This window comes from Moschus berezovskii, chromosome 28 (genome assembly GCF_049115385.1).
Source record: "Moschus berezovskii isolate FMDL1 chromosome 28, NW_MosBer_1.0, whole genome shotgun sequence".
In the NCBI taxonomy this organism is placed as follows: domain Eukaryota; kingdom Metazoa; phylum Chordata; class Mammalia; order Artiodactyla; family Moschidae; genus Moschus; species Moschus berezovskii.
This window is the reverse complement of record NC_142487.1, coordinates 10,437,982-10,444,385: the sequence shown is the minus strand read 5'-3', so window position 1 is coordinate 10,444,385 and position 6,404 is coordinate 10,437,982.

Here is a 6,404-nt window from a genome sequence, read left to right as displayed (position 1 = left end):
CCACCAGTCAGAATCCTTCAAAAGTCTACAAATGACAAATACTGGACAGAGTATAGAGAAAAGGGAACACTCTTACACTGTTGGTGGGAATGCAAATCAGTACAGCCACTGTGAAGAACAGCATGGAGGTTCCTCAGAAAACTAAAAATAGAATTACCATATGATCCAGCAAGCCCACTCTTAGCCATATACCTTGAAAAAGCTATAACTCAACGATACAGGTACCACTATGCTCATAGCAGCACTCTTCACAATAGCCGAGACATGGAGACAACCTAAGTGTCACTCGACAGATGAGTGGATAAAGATGAGCTCTCTCTATATATATATAGAGAGAGAGAGACACACATATAAACTGCACTATTACTCAGCCATAGAAGAGAGAGAAATAATGCCATTTGCAACAACATGGATGGACCTAGAGATTATCATACTAAGTGAAGTAAATCAGAAAGAGAATCTCAAATACCATATGATATCACTATACATGGAATCTAAAATACTACACAAATCAACATACCTACAAAACAAAAACACAGAGAATAAACTTGCGGTTGCCAAGGGGGAAGAGGGGAGGGGAGGGAAGTTTTGGGAATTTGGCATTCAGTTCAGTTCAGTTCAGTTCAGTCGCTCAGTCGTGTCCGACTCTCCGCGACCCCATGAATCACAGCACGCCAGAGATGCAAATTATTATACATAGGATGGATAAACAATAAGGGCCTAGTGTACTGCACAGGGAACTATATTCAATATCCTGTGATAAGCCATAATGGAAAGAAATATGAAAAACAATGTATATGCATGTACAACTGAATCACTTTGCTGTATACCTGAAACTAACAACATTGTAAATCAACTGCTAATGTTGTTGTCCAGTCACTACCAAGTCATGTCCAACTGTTTGTGACCCCATGAACTGTAGCACACCAGGCTTCCCTGTCCTTCACCACTTCCTGGAGTTTGCTCAAACTCATGGTCATTGAGAGGGTGATGCCATCCAACCATCTCATCCTCTGTCGTCCCCTTCTCCTTTTGCCCTCAATCTTTCCCAGCATCAGGGTTTTTTCCAGTGAGTCAGCTCTTCACATCAGGTGGCCAAAGTATTGGAGCTTCAGCTTCAGCATCAGTCCTTCCAGTGAATACTCAGGGTTGATTTCCTTTAGGATTGACTGGTTTGATCTCTGTGCTGTCCAAAGGACACTCAAGAGTCTTCTCCAGCACCACAGTTCAAAAGCATCAATTCTTTGGCCTTTTTTGTGGTCCAGCTCTCACATCCATACATGACTACAAGGAAAACCATACCTTTGCCTATATAGATCTTTGTTGGCATTTAGCTGTAGGTAGAATTAAATTGTACTAGATGGAGAGGACTTTGACATAGGGCCTGCTATATAGTAACAGCATCTTCATTGCTTGTCTCCCATGGCCTCAAAGTATTGAAGCTTCAGCATCAGGACTGAATATTCAGGACTGATTTCCTTTCGGATTGACTGATTTGATCTCCTTGCAATCCAAGGGACTCTTAAGAGTCTTCTCCAACACCACAGTTCAAATCAAGACCAACTATACTTCCATAAGATAAAATTAAAAAAAAATAGGCCAAAGCAGCTGTCTTAAATTTTTGCAGTTTTTGGTTAGAAAACATCAGTTGGTTTATTTTTATGATTTTTCTGTTTAGTTTCAAATTATTTGTTATTATTCTTTCAGAAATCATATATTGTAAATAGGAGACTTTTTTCCTCCATAGGTGAAAAGCCAAGTTGGATTTTTTAAAACTGTGTTTTCTCTTTTAACACTGATTTTTGAAGAATTGAGATAGTTTGATTTGCTGCATAAGAATTGTGGTCAGATAAATACGTCATAGATCTAGGGGAAAATGTTCGTATATTTTCTTCACAGAAATGTACATTTAAGGCCTCTGCCCATTTCTAACCAGGTTTTTCATTTTTGTTATTAAGTTTGAGGAGTTCTCTATAGGTTCTGGGGGGCTTGCATTCAGTGGGTTTCCTGTTTTGTTGTTATTCAGTTGCCAAGTAGTGTCTGACTCTGCAACCCGACTGCAGCACGCCAGGCCTTCCTGTCCATCACCATCTGGAGTTTGCCAGAGTTCAAGTCCATTGCATTAGTGATGCCATCCAACCGTCTCATCCTCTGTCACCCTGTACAAAACAGCAAACCCACTGAATGGGAGAGAACATTTGCAAATCACACATCTGATAAGGGATTCATTTCCAGAAGGTAAACGACACAGAAGTAAGGATAAAAGCCTGAGAAGGACTTAATAGTCCTCAAGAGCCCTCTTAGAAGCTGGCACAGAGCCGGCTCAACTAGTCTCTGCACTGCCTAAGCATTTGGTGGCTCTCAAACTTGTCTTAAGGCTGAAATTTTTAAAAAGCAGATACCGCGCTGTTTTTCAAAATTGCAATAGAAACAGTGGCCATTCTATCTTCTAACAGAATAAATCTTTTGAACTCTCAGTTGGGAAGCACTGCCTACTACAACGAATCTGATTTATGACGTCTTTGCTTTGACATCATCTAGGACTCACTGGGTGCCCTCCTCAGAGTGGGAGATGCTCTAGAATTTTCAGGCTTCCCTTGTTCCCCCATCGGTTCCTCCCTCTCAGACTCTGTGAGCTGAGCCATTCACAGGAGTCCTCTGTCGCCTCCACATGGGTGAGAACTTGGAAATACAATTTTAGAATTTAAAGATGACATCTGGGCTTCTCTGGTGGCTCAGGGGTAAAGAACCCAACTGCCAATGTGGGAGACATGGGTTCAATCCATGGTCCGGGAAGATCCCAAATGCCACGGAGCAAATAGGCCTGTGTATCACTATTGAGCCTGTGCTAAAATGAGAAGCTGGAGCACCACAGTTAGAGAAAAGCCTGTGCAACCACAAAGACCCAACACAGACAAAAAGAAACAAAATTATTTTAAAAATGATATTGGCATATTTGCCAAAAGAATTACACTCTGTGAAATGCCCTTTCTAACCTAAGGAAGATTCAGACCTTGAGTCTCAGTCTCTGGCTCAGGGGTCTCCCTGACAGCTCAGTAGTTGTTAGAACAAGTGGAATCTGAGGCTGGGGAGCAGCACGGCCCTGGAGAAGTTCCAAGCGGGAGCCAGGACCTCAGATGAACATTGGCACTGCCCTGCCCTGCCCTGCGCCCCACACTTGACCACTGTGTGTCCGGTTAATAACCATACACGAGCTAACTAGGAAGGAGATTCTGTGCTGCTTTTACGAAAAACAAAGCACCAGGTAGCATTATCCTTGTGGCTGTTTGAAAGTGCTGTGAGAGAAAAGCCCAGCTGTGATCCTGGAAAAATTAATTCTAAGACATGATTTCAAAGGCTGTAATTCTATTTCAAGAATTCTGCTGATTGCCAGCATTTGAAAAACACTCTCCACCATGCCCGTTTCACAAAAATCACTTTGACATGTTTTGCTTTGGGAATTTCTTTCTCGCCAACACGTATAAAAGCATTGAACTGGGTGAAATTGCCACTCTAAACATCTGAAGTTCGTCTTTGATTCAGAAAAGAGAAACAGAAATGAAAGGGAAAGGGGGGCCATTTAACATCATTAAAAAACATCTTTGAAGGTGTGATAGGCTAGTGCCATGAAAACCTAGAATGCATTGGAGGACCACAACTTTCCTCACCCTCCTCTGCAGAGATGTAGAAGCCAAATCTATATTAGGGGACCCCTGCACCCCCAAGACACAGCCTGGTTATAGGAATGCTCCTGCTGGACAGGTCAGCACACATCCAGTCCAGGTAGGAGGCCCCACCAGTCTCTCTCCCAGTCACATCACCTGCCTCCTAATTCTAAATCAACAATACAGCTTCCCTGGTGGCGCAGCGGTTCAGAATCCACTTGTCAGTGCAGGAGACATGGGTTCTAGCTCTGATCTGGGAAGATCCCACATGTTGCAGAACAACAAAGCCCGTGTGCCGCCACAACTCCTGACCCTGTGCTCTAAAACCTGGGAGCTGTAACTACTGAGCCCATCAGCCGCCACTGCTGAAGCCTGCACTTGTGCTCCCCAACAAGAGAAGCCACCACAATGAGAAGCTTGCAAGCCACGAGAGAGTAGCCTGGGCTCGCCAAAACTAGAGAAAAGCCCATGCAGCAACGAAGACCCAGCGCAACCATAAATAAATTAATACACTTTTAAAAAGCATTAAAAAAACATCAACAGCAGCAGAAAGAACACAACAGCCACCTCCTAATTTTGGAAGTATGGTTGTAAAAATGAGTGAGATGGCTCCATATATGTTGACATGGAATACCCTCAATGCAAAAAGCAAGTCACAGAGAAAGTCAATGTGGGCTTTGACTTAGAAGTTCATTTTTAAAAGAAGGAGGGGTGACCTTGGCTTGTCTCCAGGGATATTGGCCCGCCTGGGGCAGAGGACCCCTGAACTGACCTGAGCGCCCTGGTTGGGTTTATGGAGGGGAGAATTCCCCGTGACTGTCTGGTAAGGAAGGTATGGGGCTGGGACAGGACTTGGGGCCCTGGGAGGGCTTTTGGTGGAAGCCTGGGCTCTAGGGGCAGGGTACACCCTTCACATGGTGGGGATGGGGGATCTCGGGAGGACTGGAAAGAGGAGCAGATGTCATAAGTCAAGGTCATTAGGCCCTGGCTCAGGCAGGAAGGGCGCTTTCTGAGGGTCTTTCCCCCACCCACTGCTGAAAAATGTACAAAACAACCTGGAAAAACCAGCCAAGGTCAAGCCTAGTGAGCCCAGAACTTGTCCCTGTGACACTTGGTCCCGGGAGGTCGGCTGACAGTAGGACAGCCCTGCGGTCTCTGGCCGGAGTCCATCCTCTGAAGGCCAACCGGGGTTCCCCCATCGTGGTGCTCAAGACGGTTCACTTCTTGGCGGCAAACAGTATAGAATGGCCCGGAACAACTGTCTCCAGTGAATGCCTGTCCCTTCTGCCCGCCTCTGTGGATTGGGCCGAAGTCAGCCAGCATCTCATCAGAAACTCGCGAGGCCTGCCTGGAGCTGCGGTGTTGGCTGCACCTGGGAAGCGTTCAGGGTTGGGGTGGAGGGAAGCGCCAGGTGCGCTCATCCGTGGCTCAGGGGACGCCTTGCCCCCGTGGGTCTGCCCCTCTGGCACACCCGCCGCCTTGAGTGCTGTTTCTGAGGGCTGAGCCGCCGCTCCGAACGCGGCTGACTAGAGAGACAGCGTGCAAGCAAGCAGCCCTCAAGTCAAGGCTGATTCAGTAGCCAGGTTCCAAACAGCCTGTGGACTGCAGATCTCTGGAAAATGGCCTTCTCTCACTCCCCACCAGAAGCAGAGGCAAAACAAGAACCTTAGGGTTTAGCAACCAACTCCGTCTGCTAGCGTGGTTTCTGGAAAGAAGCAAGCAGATGCGGGGGTGACTGTCTACAGCTTGGCTGTGAGGAGAACAGAGGATCTGGACGAGGAGCAGCGTGGCTGTGGGCTCGCGGAGGGTACCCTGGAGAGCTTCCCCACAGGAGACTGTCGACAGCTGTGGCTTGAAGGTCATGCGTGCGACCTGGCTGCCAGTCTGTCCTGGCAGCTCCAAGACTGCAGCCAGTGGGTCACCTCTCCTGACAGTCCCTGTGTGCTGAGGGCGGGGTGGCCTGTCATGTCAGGGGGTCCAGGCTCGGCCTCACTCAGCACCTCAGTGCTGAGGAGGGTGGAAGAGGGGACTGCGCCACCTGAGAGAAAGTCAGATGAGGGGCTGCCTAATCCAAGAGAGGAATTCAGGAGGACGCAGGGTGAGATACTCAACCCTCCCTACTTTCTGAGGGTGTATGGGTATACTCTTCCTGGGAGATGACAAAACATTTCACCTCCTCAGCAGAGTCACAGACAAGGTGACCTAGACATCTGGGCAATTTCCAGGTAGAGTACACTCAGCCCAAGGTCTCTACAGAGCCCGTGGCTGTTGGCACCATGACCAATGTTTCTTCCTCCTAGCAAGCTTTCTTTTTTAACGTGTGTGTGGCTTCCCAGGTGGCACTAGTGATAAAGAACCTGCCTGTCAATGCAGGAGCCTTAAAAGACGCTGGTTTGATTCCTGGGTTGGGAGGATCCCTTGGAGGAAGGCATGGCCGCCCATTCGAGTATTCTTGCCTAGAGAATCCCGTGGACAGAGGAGCCTGGTGGGCTACAGTCCATAGCATTGCACAGAGTCATGACCAAACAACTTAGCCTGTATCCATCCATACATACAGGTACATATATACACAGGTGGTGGTGGTTTAGTTGCTAAGTCATGTCTGACTCTTGCAACCCCTGGCAGCCTGGCAGGCTCCTCTGTCTATGAGATCTTCCAGGCAAGAATACTGGAGTGGGTTGCCATTTCCTTCTCCAGAGGGTCTTCTTGACCCAGGGTTCAAACCCGGGTCTCCTGCAT